General features: G+C 44.5%; 1 protein-coding gene across 1 annotated transcript in view; it reads left to right on the forward strand.

Moving 5' to 3' along the window:
- Nucleotides 1-10,316: 10,316 nt before the first annotated feature.
- Nucleotides 10,317-13,808, forward strand: part of LOC146072203 (uncharacterized) — a 51,208-nt gene continuing 47,716 nt past the window's right edge. Inside the window, exon 1 of the mRNA XM_083179532.1 lies at nucleotides 10,317-10,400. The gene's annotated coding sequence lies outside the window, so the exon portion shown is untranslated. The remainder of the gene's footprint in view (nucleotides 10,401-13,808) is intronic.

Consider the following 13,808-nt stretch of genomic DNA (forward strand, 5'->3'; position numbering starts at 1 on the left):
GATCTGTATTTTTTTTTTTTATCATTAAAATTGCTAAAATTTGTATGTTTTTTTTTTTTCGCTCCTACAGTATTATTAACCTCAATAACACCTCACACCTCACAATGTTGTTTTTAGGCCACACAAACACGGGACAAATACTGCACATTTAGCATCACCCCTGGTCTGATATAGCAAACTTAGCAGCACTCATAGACTGATACCAGTGCCGTAGCTACGTTTTGGGTGCCCCCCGGCCATTAGGGGCCCCCCCCGCCGCCGCCCTGCCAAGGCCCACCCCCCCCCCCCCCCCAATCCCCCGCAGCCTTACCTATCTCGCTGGTCCCGGCGGCTCCGTTCTTCTGCTGAGGACCACCACAAAATGGCCACCCCCATTCAGCAGACAGTTTCAGAGAACTGTGTGCTATGTGGGGGCGGCCATTTTGTGGTGGTCCTCAGCAGAAGAACGGAGCCGCCGGGACCAGCGAGATAGGTAAGTAAAAAAAAGAGGGTAGCAGCGCTGGCTAAAATAAAATGTAATCAAATTAAAATAACATAAAAATAGTAGGGATGTTCACCGGCCACTTTTCGGGTTTTGGGTTTTGGGTTTTGGGTTCTGATTACCTTGAGGTTTTGGGTTCTAATGGGTTTTGGCAAAACACCTCCTAAGTGTTTTGTGTTTGGATTTATTTGGGTTTTGGGTTCTGATTTTTTTGTTAAAAAAAGCCTAAAAACAGCTAAAATGGCAGAATTTGGTGGTTTTTTTGCTCCTACGCTATATTGACCTCAATAACATTCATTTACACTCATTTCCAGTGTATTCTGAACACCTCACACCTCACAATATTGTTTTTATTGCCAAAGTTTGCACTGAGGTAGCTGGATAACTATGCTAAGCCACACAAGTGTGCGGCACAAACACGTGGCTCATGTAAGAGTGGCACTGCAGCGGCAGACATGATGGCAGTTTAAAAAAATAGGCCCATAAAAGATACCTATCTGGCTTGATCATGCACTGTTTACCATGTGCAGCCAAGGAGCGGTGGGCATTTTGTGCAGCACAGAGTTTGTCTGCAAGTGTGTAACTGTTTCGATCACTTTAACATCCAACAAGACCCCTATCTGGCTTGATTGTGATTATGATTATTTATAATTAATTTCATCTGATTTTTAATTTGGTGATTAGTAATATTATTCATTTATTATTTATTATTACCATTCGTCTCGTCAATCATTGCCTAATGGGTGGAGGGGAGGGGGCTAATCAATGACTAGGTGGCAGCTGGAAGAGTTCTATCTGGCTGCGACTTCTGTAACTCTATTGATCGCTAGGGTGGATTCAGGTGATCTGGCTCGCTAGGCGGGTGTTCCCTTTGCTCACTGCTTCACATGCGTCCCTCGTGAAGCTGTGCGCTCTGTCGAGGAGGATGTCCTTTGCCGGTAGAGAAGTACTGATCTTCTCTCAAGGTGTTACGACTCGTAGCTGCACTCCCCTGCTACAACCTCAAAACAAGCACCAAGACCCCTATCTGGCTTGATTGTGCACTGTTTACACAGTGCAGCCGAGGAGCAGTGGGCGATTGGTGCAGCAATCAATTACTCTCATTAGTGGAATGCAATCAGTTGTATGCATTTAAAAGACAAGTCCCTCATACGAATGACTCTCAGCAGTGGGCACCAGACCAGACGGTACATACGGCAGTATAGCCAGTGAGCCCCAGACCACAAAGGTAGAGATATATGGCAGTATTTAATTATTTATTAGCCAGTGAGCCCCAGACCAGACGGTACATACGGCAGTATAGGCAGTGAGCCCCAGACCACAAAGGTAGAGATATACGGCAGTATTTAATTATTTATTAGGCAGGCAGTATTTAATTATTTATTAACCAGTGAGCCCCAGACCAGACGGTACATACGGCAGTATAGCCAGTGACCCCCAGACCACAAAGGTAGAGATATACGGCAGTATTTAATTATTTATTAGGCAGGCAGTATTTAATTATTTATTAGCCAGTGAGCCCCAGACCAGACGGTACATACGGCAGTATAGCCAGTGAGCCCCAGACCACAAAGGTAGAGATATACAGCAGTATTTAATTATTTATTAGCCAGTGAGCCCCAGACCAGACGGTACATACGGCAGTATAGGCAGTGAGCCCCAGACCACAAAGGTAGAGATATACGGCAGTATTTAATTATTTATTAGGCAGGCAGTATTTAATTATTTATTAGCCAGTGAGCCCCAGACCACAGACCGCCAGACTGGCAGATTCAGTGCAGGCAGCAGTGCAGCACCAGTGGACTATATATATATTTATATTTAATATAATTAATTAATAATTATATATATAATAAATGGCACAGCACAGCACCAGAGGTATGCCCCAGCACAGAGGAGACAGTACTACAGGCAGGTACACAGTTAGACTGTTCTCCTAAGCAGAGGAGAACATAGTACACAGCAGCACTGAGGGAGACAGCCCTAGCAAATAAAATAATTAATTACAGCACAGTTCACCAGAGGTAGACCGCACAGAGGAGACAGTAGTACTACAAGTACACAGTTAGACTGTTGTCCTAAGCTGAGAACAGAGTACACAGCAGCACTGAGGGAGACAGCCCCAGCAAATAAAATAATCAATTACAGGCAGCACAGCACACCAGAGGTAGACCGCACAGAGGAGACAGTAGTACTACAAGTACACAGTTAGACTACTACACAGCAGCACTGAGAGACAGCACCAGCGATTGCAAAAGCTCAAGGACAAGCTCAAGTTTAAGCCCCAGCAGCAGCACCAACACACCCTCTCCCAACCCACTACTTAACTGGAGTGAAGATGGCGGGGGCGCGGCAGCTGCTTATAAAGCCTCGCGAAATCCGACGCCGGGAGATGACGTTCTAATCACGCGGACGGACCGAGTCAGGCGGAAATCTCCGAGCGCTGCTCGGAATCGGGCTCGGAATGATGACGTCCGTGGGGGCTCGGATCTCTGATATCCGAGCCCGCACATCTCTAAAAAATAGTAAGGATTGGACTGATTGTACAGTTTAAAAGCAATACATTTTATTAAGTAGTGGGACCAAAAGAATGCTGGTAAAATATAGAGGGTTAGTCCTGGGGGATCAATTGCAATGTGGGACTGTCCGTTCCTATTATGCCTGGGATCAGGACCATATAAAGTGCAAGTGCAGTAAATGAAATAGGGTTACCGTCCACCTGTAGACACGTGGCTGGGGTGTATGTTGTTCTCTCCCTGGGACACCCGAAGCTGGGACTCCCAAAGATGGTACTGGGGTCCTTCAGGATGTTGTTAAGTGTCCACGGTTAGGTAGGTCCAAGGCTGGACTGGAACAGTCCAATTAAAATGGGGATGACGTAACAACTGACGCGTTTCGCCGTCTCAACGGCTTTATCAAAGGTGATATGCTGGTGTGGCTGAGGGCTTTTATACCAGACTAAACAGGAAGTGGGTTTGGTCACATGGTACACAATAAGCACATAATCAGTCCAATCCATATAAGAAACATAATAAAGGTATGTGGAGGAGGCAGAAAAAACATAGAATTCAATTCATAAAAGGCATTTTTGAAAAAGACATATTATAATACATAATAATAAAATAGGAAAATCGGGGGAATTAATTTATTGGTGCACAGTGGTCACATGGCTCAGAAAAGAGCCGTATTCCTATTGGTTGTATAGATGGTATTAACTTACTAACGTGTCCCCGTATTGGTTGGTGGTGAATGAATAGGAAGTAGGGCAAAAGTTCAGATAGTTGTGAGGGCGGAAGTGATGTGTCCATCTAGCTTGCTTGTATACTAGCGCTGGGCGGCTATAGGACACGGCCGGGCGTGTGCGTGATGACGTCATGCTTCCGGCTCTTTTAAAATAGATCGGTTGTGGAGCACGTCTAGTGAGGGCGGAAGTGGTGTATCCGTCTGGCTTATATAGCAGTACTGGGAGGTTATATGACACGGCCGGGCGTGTGCGTGATGACGTCACGCGTCCGACTCTTTTATCTGAACGTGCTGAGATAAATAGATGAATAAATGGAGTCGGCTGTGGAGCGTGTCTGGTCACATGGGCACGGAGTATACGTGCGTAGTGACGTCACACATCCATCCTTCTTGCATGGGAATGTAACCAGATGGTTATCTGTTGGGTCACGTGATCGGGCAAAAGAAATCACGTGATCAGAATCATTAAGTGTTTGTTGCTATGGCTATCCCTAACAAAGGGAATATGTACAGTATGTTTCTATAATAGACATGCAAGGAATATATGGAAAAAGGTATACACTTCTATGTTTATATTCAGCCAAGTTATACTTTAACTGATACTCTAATTATAACAGATGTATATTAATCACATATTCAGGAGAGACACACCCTGCAAAGAGAACATATAATGTCTTCATATACTTCAATTTGTCTAACAAAAAATTAAAAAATTAAAATTATAGATTTGTTCTTTTATATTGTTATTTTATATATGCATATACACATTATAGTAAAAATTATCCCTTGAATTTAGGCGGTATTAGTTCTGGATAGAATGTAATGGTTCCTTGATCATCAGTGGCTGTATTTTTATACTAGTCATCAATATAAATTCAGTACATAGTTTTTGACAGTATTGGACATAACATAAGGTATCATTAATAAAATATGGGTAAAAATAATTTTTGAGAGGAGAAACAAAAATTATTTTATATATATATATATATATATATATATATATATCCCAATTTTCTTAAGTCAAAACATTAAGCTCATGGAATGTCATAATATCAATAGGGTGAGGACGAGGGAATTTTTAGAAAAGGAGAGAGACAGTGAGGATATCAATTTTTGTTTAAATCAGAATGTTAAGCTCAACTGCCTCATTTAGGCCTTCCGGATGTATTGATCCAAACTGGTGCATCCAGACTACTTCCTGGAGGCAAAGACTTCTGTATCTATCACCACCTCTGGAGGTCGTATTAATATGTTCTATATAGAATTTTTAGACTCTGGGGTCTTTATTGTGGCAGGTAAAGAAGTGTTTAGACACACTGTGAGTCGCTAGGCCATTGATGATATTGCGTCTATGTTCTAAGAACCTTGTTCTCAGCTTTTGAGTTGTCCTGCCTACATAAAAGATGTTGCAGCTGCAGGTCAGGACATAGATGATATATTATGTATCACAGTTGATAAAGTTTTTAATCGTGTACACATTTTTAGTCGTTGGAATTGTATAGGTTTTGGTTTTAAGAATGTATGAGCAGGTTATGCACCTGTTCCCATTACAGCTAAAGCACCCTTTTGGTTTCTGGGATAGCCATGTATTACTGGCACCAGCGGTTAATTTTTCTTCTTTCAGAAAGCTTGGGGCTAGAATTTGCTTCAAGGAATTGCTTTTCTTAAAAATGAAAACAGGTTAGTTCGGGAGAGATTTAGCCAAAAGGGGATCTTGTTTTAAGATTGGAAAATTTTTCTTTATGATATTTCTGATTTCTTTGCTGGAACTATTGAAGGTTGAAATATACGCAACTTCTCTGTTGGGTGCTTCCTTTTGTTTGTTGGTATACACCAAAAGGTCTTTTCTCTCAACATTCATTACTTCATCGTAGGCTTTCTTCAATATATATTGTGGGTATCCTCTTTGTAGGAATGCGGATGACATATCTTGTGCTTGTTCCATAAAGTCATCAGTGTTAGAGCAATTTCGCCTTAACCTAGTAAACTGGCTTTTTAGAATTGCCCGCTTCCATGGGAAGTAGTGCTGGCTTTTGAAATGAAGGTAGGCATTTTTTCCTACTTCTTTTATATAATTTTTCGTGGTGATTTTATTATCAATTATCTCTAACGAGATGTCTAAAAAAGTGGTTTTGGTTGCGTGAAGGTGATGTGTAAAGGTTAAATTGAATTCATTGTGGTTTAGGTGATCAAAGAAAGATTGTGCTGAACATGCATTCCCATCCCAAATAATATAAAGATCGTCAATGTACCAACCGTAGAAGGACCAGGTTCGTGCCAAAGTCACTACCCCAAATTAGTTGTTCTTCTACCTGTCCCATATATAGGTTGGCGTAACTTGGCGCAAACCTGGTCCCCATGGCGGTACCCATGACTTGTAAATAAAAAGTGCCAAGAAATAGGAAATAATTGTGTTCTAAAAGAAATAAAATAGAATCCCGAATAATCTGTAATCACTTGGATACCTGTATGATGTGGAATATTTGAATAAAGGCTCTGTATGTCCAAAGTAAGAAATTGGTATGAATTTTTCCATGTGAAATCTGTAATCAAATTAAGAAAAGAAGTTGTGTCTTTGATATATGACCTGAGGGTGGGCACCCGTGTTTGTAAAAAATTATCAACATAAAAAGAAAGATTAGAGGTGAGTGAATTAATCCCCGAAATAATAGGTCTCCCAGAGGGTGCAGTGAGGGATTTGTGCACTTTGGGTAAATGATAATAAATAGGCACCACTGGGTGTTCAGAAAAAAGAAAGTGAAATTCATCTTTTGAGATGATTCCTTCAGTTTTTGCGTGTTCTAAAAGGGTGCGGAGTTCCGTGAGGAAGATGGTTGTCGGATTATTGGTCAGTTTCTTGTAGAATGTGGTGTCTCCGAGCTGTCTGAAGGCTTCGGACACGTAATCCTCTTGATTCTGGATCACGAGTCCTCCGCCTTTGTCGGCTTCTTTGATTACTATTGTTGTGTCGGATGTAAGTTTTTTGATGGCTTGTTTTTCCAGTTTTGATAGGTTAGGTTTGTTCTGAATCTGATGACCTTTTGAGGGGGGTTTGGTAAATAATGACCGAAAGTCCGATAGAGTAGTTTTATAGAATGTTTCGATAGTTGGACCTTTACATTTGATAGGGAAGAACTCGGAATTCAATTTAAATCTCCCTCTTGTAATATCGAAAATCTTCTCCATTGTTGGTTCTACTTCAGCTTAGGGGTTTGTTTGTTGGAGTTCTTCTAATATTCTCAAGGCCTGTTGGTCATCTAGGTCCAAGGTAATGGGGAAGGCTTGTTCATGTTCGTTCTGGATGTTCTTATTCGCAAAGAATCGGTTCCTACAAAGACTTCGTATGTACCTGTTTAGTTCCACAAACAATGTGAAAATATTGGTAGTGGAGGTGGGGGCAAATTTAAGACCGTGGCTTAGAAGAGAAATTTCGGGTTTAGTTAGTATCTTATTAGACAGATTTATGATATTAATTGTTTCTTTCTCATTTCGTTTATTTATTTGTTTCTTAAATGCCATTCTTCTTCCTCCTCTACATCCTCTATACTGTATCTTCTTTTTTTGGGGGGGGTCTGGTATTCTGTCCAGACGTGAGGTTCTCCTCTGGCTCTGCTCTAAAAAACCCAAGGGTTCGTTTGATCTAACTACATCCGAGTATAGTCTCTCCTTTCTCTTAGGTCTTGCTCCAAGCCTATTGGGGGTTTCGACTGTGTACAACGTTGATTCTATTCTCTGTCTGTGTGGTGGTGTTGGGTGATCAGGTCTTAGTGAATAGTTGTTTCTTCTTATAGGTTGTGGGTCTGGGTATACATTTTGTTGAAATCTGTCCCGATATTGTTTGGCATATTCATCTTCATTTCTTCTTTTATCATATACATTTTTATTATACTCTCTTGGATTTTGGTATTTCTTCTTTTATTCAAATTTTTTCTATTTATAAGTTTATATGTGCGTTCTTCTCCTCTTTTGTAATCCTCTAAGTCTCTCTTGAACTTTGAGCATTTGTTATTTAAAAGTTGTTGTTCGAATTTCTCTAGTTTCTCTGTAACTACTTTATCTCTCTCCTTAAATTCCTTATTGTTACTCAGTGGTTCCATTGAGATCTTGAGATCTACGATCTCTTTCGCTAGGGACTCTGCTCGTTCTTTTCTGTATTTTATCACCACCTCCATTAGGGAGAAGGAACAACGATCGAGGATGTTGTTCCATTCCTCCTGGAAGATGGTCTCCTCTTGAAACACAGAGGGCTTGAAGAGTCTCAGCCCTCTGGGTACCATTTTTTTGTCAACATACTTAAATTGGTACTGTCCAACCAATGTCTTAATTCAGATTTTAATAAATCCTCTCATTTAAAAAAAAACTCTCTTTAAGTCCATCATTCATATTTCCAATGGGGTCCTCTGTTGAGGGTTCCCATTGGGAAATATGGTTCTGCCTCCTCTTCATCCTATCTTAAAAAATGGGTGAAACAACTCATGTCAGCAGCCACCCAAAAACTAGCAAAGAGAAAAGAGTTCTACTCCTCCGCAAGGAAGGAGTATGGGGTGGGTGGCGCTGTGACTTGTGTTGGATCACTAGCAGCTGCTGGTTTATGTCGGGGTTGTCAGGCCCGAAAAATACACAAAAGGAAAAAAAGGGGGTAGCAGCGCTGGCTTAAATAAAATGTAATCAAATTAAAATAACATAAAAATAGTAATGATTGGACTGATTGTACAGTTTAAAAGCAATACATTTTATTAAGTAGTGGGACCAAAAGAATGCTGGTAAAATATAGAGGGTTAGTCCTGGGGGATTAATTGCAATGTGGGACTGTCCGTTCCTATTATGCCTGGGATCAGGACCATATAAAGTGCAAGTGCAGTAAATGAAATAGGGTTACCGTCCACCTGTAGGCACGTAGCTGGGGTGTATGTGGACGTGGATAGTGGGGGTGTGAAAAGGTCGTAGGACACGTACCGCCGCCCCTCGCTCCAAAATTGCCCGGGGATACAACCAATATCGTATACAGGTATTGTCCACTTATTGGTGAGTATCACTTTAAAGCAGCCTTTTTAGAAATATGTCACTTCCAAGTGGATATTCAATGAACCAATCTGTAGTTCAGGAAAATAATGTCTCCAGAATGATGCAGCATCTCTCTCTCTCGCTCTCTCTCTCTATATATATATATATATATGTATATATATTCTCTCCCCGTCTGAAATATAACAAAATAAAACAAAATCTACCGAGACAGTGGGCGACCACTGCACTTCTTACAGAAGTGTCTGAGGGAGATAACGGTGCCTATAAAACATAGTGTCCCAAACATTCGGGTACAAAGACACCTTAATAAAGATGGCCGCTTCACTGCATCCGCCCTCCCTGTGTATCTTATAACTAAAAACGGAAGCTCCATGCGTTCCATTGACAGGAAACACAGAGCTCCCGGAAGTCATGTGAATGCAAAAGGCGGACTTTTAAAATCTTTTGGGTTTTTAAAACATTTCTAACACTCGTTTTTAATTGTAATTATGTATGAATATTTCTCCACCGCCTCCTGCTCATGCTAAGTATGTTTGTGTTAGAAATGTATTTATTCTTTAGTTGATTGCATAATGAACATTGCAACTGGATGCGGTCAAAATCCCGGTGGTCGAAATCCCAACGCCGGAATGCCGGCACTTTGTCCCTCTATGGGTGTCCATGACACCCATAGAGGGAGAATAAAATAGTGTGCTACCGCCACCCCCCCCCCCCCTTATCGGCATTGCGGCGGTCGGTATTTCGACCGTCGGTATTCCGACCGCCGGGGTTTCATGCTGAATCCGTCGCAACCGGTGCACAACGTTATGTATATACCAGTGGTGATTAAACCCCAACTGTGGAACCAGCAAACACCACCTTGAAAAAGTTGCTGTTGCAACGAAACGCGTCGGTTTACATTGCAGGTGACCATCTCCACAATGACCCCCACAGCTCAGAGACTCCAGATGACCTAACCAGCCTCCTTGTGTAAGCATCTCTCTCCCGGGTGAGGATTCGGGAAGAAACTCATATACAGCACAGCGGAGTTTGACCAATTGTGTTGCTAAATTTTACCCCCGGGAAAATCGTTAAAATGGTCGAAAAACACTCAGTGAGTATGGATCTTGTGTTCCATGATTGACAGGAACAGGTGGAAGCAGTTTCAGAACCAACACTACTTTATACGAGCTCTCCTATGTTGCAGACAATACAATGTCCATGAAGTCACATCTTCTTCTTCTTCATATAAATAGTTAATCTTAACAATAGTCTATGTATATCTGTATGTCTGTATGTATGTGGTATTTAGTTTGTTTTATAGTGCAGCATATTCCATATTACCCCTAATCCCATAACATATAATGTAATCATTTGTGGTTAAAGTAAACATCTTAAAACTAAAAGCTGTGTTTTGCTATGTGACATAGTAATGTGATAGCAACATCATGTATAACTATAAATACATATGACTAGTAATACAAATACATAAATAGCTGCTGCTTGCAGAGGGTGTGGCGGCCGAATGTTCCAGGGGGAGGGGGACCCTGCAGTTCCAGACCATCATTTGGGAAGCACACCCCCCATGCTCCAGAGATCAATGTGTGGCCAGGGGACAGGTCCCATCAGGTCCTCTGCTGGATAGGGGATTGCAGTATTCCACAGCAGACTGGTAAGGTATTGTGAGCAGGTCACGGGTGGGAGGATGCAGTGCTGGTAACTACATTAGCAATAATTTGGTTTCTGTGCCTTTATATATAACAGTGTAACTGAGCCTGTGGGTCTAAATGATCTACTCAGCCTCTCCTCTCCCTGCCAGTGTGCCCAATGTGACCTCACTGGCATAGTTGCCAATTCCCTTTATAACAAGCAGAATTGGGTATCTTTTTTTTTCAAGTCGCGGGGAGCTTGTTTTCGGGCTTGTTCTTGCTGCATTATTTTCTGGGGGTTTATTTACGTGCCACAGCACCAGCCCCTACCCCCGGATACCCGTCTGCATGTAGTAGTACTGGCTGTCACTCATCTGCCACACAGCCAATCAGCAGGGATCACACAGCGCTCCAGCCACAAGGACTTCAGGTGAGCAGCTGCCAGGGGTATCGGATCACTTCCTGTGGCAGTGACATCCCGCTGTAGCTGGGGAAGAGGTGTGCCCTAGCTGTCACTAGTAAGGAGCTGGTAGTACTAGTCTGCGGGTGCAGGGGTGAGTGCTGTGCAGTGTCACTCTGCCCGCAGCTTATGCCTGGCTAATGTGTGTGTGTGTGTGCCATACTTGCCCACTTTAAGTGTCTTCTGTGGGAGAAGCCCGGAAAGAAGACTCTCTGCAGCCTTTCTCGGGGGCTGGGGTGGGACTTGCCATCATCAAGCCCTACCCCCTTTCCTGTAAATGATGTGATTTGCAGCTCTTTGGGGAGGGGAGGTAGTAAATGACCTGATTTGCATCATTATAGCCACGCCCCCTCCCCAAAGAGCTGCAAAAGCTGGTAACTGACTGGCAAAAGGAGGGGGTGTGGGGGCTGATGTGGGGGCCCCGCTAAATGTGGGAGGCTTACCCACCCTTCCAGGGGGCCTCCCACGCAGCCAGCTATGCACAGGCTGCACACATGGGTTATTTACACCAGGGGCAGGTCATGTGTGGGGCTGTCTGGAAAATTTGCTGTTAGAGGTGTAGATCATCAAAACAGATCATCAAAAAAGATAAGATAAGAACAATGAGCTAATTTGTGAGCCTTTGAGAAACCAGCATTGGTGGTTTTCGTCATATAAAAAGATTGTTCTCTATGGACCATCTTATCTTTTTTGATGATCTGTTTTGATGATCTACACCTCTGACAGCAAATTTGTGTAATCACTCAAACTGATTTATTTCTGCCCCTGATGAAGTCATGCTATTGACGAAACGCATTGGAATGCCTACACCAACTTGATGTATACCACTGTCAGTATCCTCAAAGGATTCCTTATTACTGTACCTTTTGATTTTATTGAAAGTTGTATACACAATTTGTTATTAAATACTTTTTTACTACAGTTGTTTTTCCATTAACTACTTCATAGTGCCCTCTGAACCTTTCTTTCTGTCATATATATATATATATATATATATATATATATATATATATATACACTAGGTGATTCATCGCGCCCTACGGGCACTCTTCACACCGGCGTAAGGGGCTGCGCGCCCTTAAATTGTGAACGTTTGTATATGAGAAATATGGTTAGAATTGCATGACAGATGCCTGTATTGCAACTTGAGTTATAGGTGAAATGTGTTAAATAGAGAGCATATGATGTGGAAGGGGGGTGTATTGTTTTGTTTAATTAAAAAGCGGTTACAGAGTAAGATGTACATTGATAGTGTGGATGGTACAGTGACATTTGTGTGTGGGGGGGGGCTGTGTGTGCGTGTTGTTTAGGTGTGTGTGTGCAATAGTATAGTTGGGTGTTTTTGAGTCAGCGGCTCCCCACTGGCGGAGGTCACGACACAGGCAAACAGGAGGCTGGTTAGTGATAGGGGTGTGTGGGCATTCGGGGGGACTAAAGAGGAGGGTGGGGGACACTGTGCAGCTTCTGCCAGTGGGTGAGGGTCCAGCGTGGCAGTACAGGAGTACAGGATTGTGCCCCTGAGTCAGTGTCTCCTCCTAGTGTGTGGGAGTTAGGGTGCATGAGAGCAGGAGGCTGGGTGGTAAAGCATGAGAGGAGAATGTGGGCAGCACAGGGTGAGTGGGTCCCCACTGGCGGAAGTTACGGGGCAGGAGAACAGGAGGCAGGGCAGTGATAGGGGTGTGTGGGCATTAGGGGGTAGTAAAGGTTTTTGCAGAGTAGGGATGGGCATTGGTGCAGACGCCATCAGTGGGGGAACCTGCAGCGCAGCAGCCAGGGCCGGATTTCCCACCTAGGGGCGGCACCTGCTTGTGGCGGTACAGGATACCCCATTCTCACGGGGGTACGTGCGGGTTCGCAGGGGTCCACTGGGGGGTGGAATTGCCAGAAGGTTGGGTTCGCAAATTGCGGGAGGGGGTTTGTGGGGGGTCAGTGAATTGTGGAAGGGGGGGTTGCGGGGGTCCGTGAATCGCGGGAGGTGGTGCGAGGGTGGCGTGAGTCACGGGAGGGGCACAGGGGGTGCTGTGAATCAATGGGGGGCGCAGGTGGGGATAGAATCGTGGGAGGGGGGCGCAGGGGTTTGCGAATCACTGGAGGGGGCAGGAGTTCGCGAATTGCGGGAGGGGGGCTCGGGGGGGGGGTTGGTGTGAATCGTGGGGCGTGAATCACGGATGGGGGCACGGGTGGGGGGGGTTATGGGGGGGTGCCGCGAATCACGGAAGGGGGGTAGCGGGGGGGGGGGTTGCCGGGAATTTCGGGAGGGGGTCGCGAATCGCGGGAGGGGGGTGGCGCGGGGCCCGCGATTCGCGGAGGGGGCGTGGGGGGACCGTGAATCGTGGGAGGGGGCCGCGAATCACGGGAGGGGGTTGCGGGGGTCCGGGGTGGGGTGCTGGCAGAGGGGGGGGTGCGGGCAGACCTGCCGCTCACCTGGTGGCTGTGGAGTAGCAGTGTCTTTGTCTGGCAGCATGGGGAGGCAGAGGGTGTCTGGCACTGTGGGCTGGTTCTCTGTCACTATGTGAGGCAGAGTCAGAGGCTCTGATAGGCTATTAGCCTATGACTCCACCCAGCATTATAGACACACTCACACATTGAGTGACAGATGTAGCCAAATATATAAGAGATACCCTCTCTAAAACATTCAATAGCAGTATCACTGGTTCCTGCTGTAGTGTGGCGATGTAAATCGGTACATATAAGTGGGGGTGTTGGAGTTCCTTTGAACTTGTAAAATAAATTTAGATTTGTGATAAATGATTCAACTAAAGCTGGGTGCTCCCTGTATCACGGGAGGGGGGGGGTCACGGTGGTGGGGTCGCGGGGGGGGGGGTGCCGCGAATCGCGGGAGGGTGGGGTCGCGGGGCTGCCGCGAATCATGCAGGGGTGGTGTTTTGACGGGAATCGCAGGTGGGGCGGTCGCGGGGGTGCCGCGAATCGTGGGAGGGGGGGTCTTTGGGGGGTGTTTTGCCGCGAATCG

This window comes from Crinia signifera, chromosome 4 (genome assembly GCF_055691185.1).
Source record: "Crinia signifera chromosome 4, ASM5569118v1, whole genome shotgun sequence".
Lineage (NCBI taxonomy): Eukaryota > Metazoa > Chordata > Amphibia > Anura > Myobatrachidae > Crinia > Crinia signifera.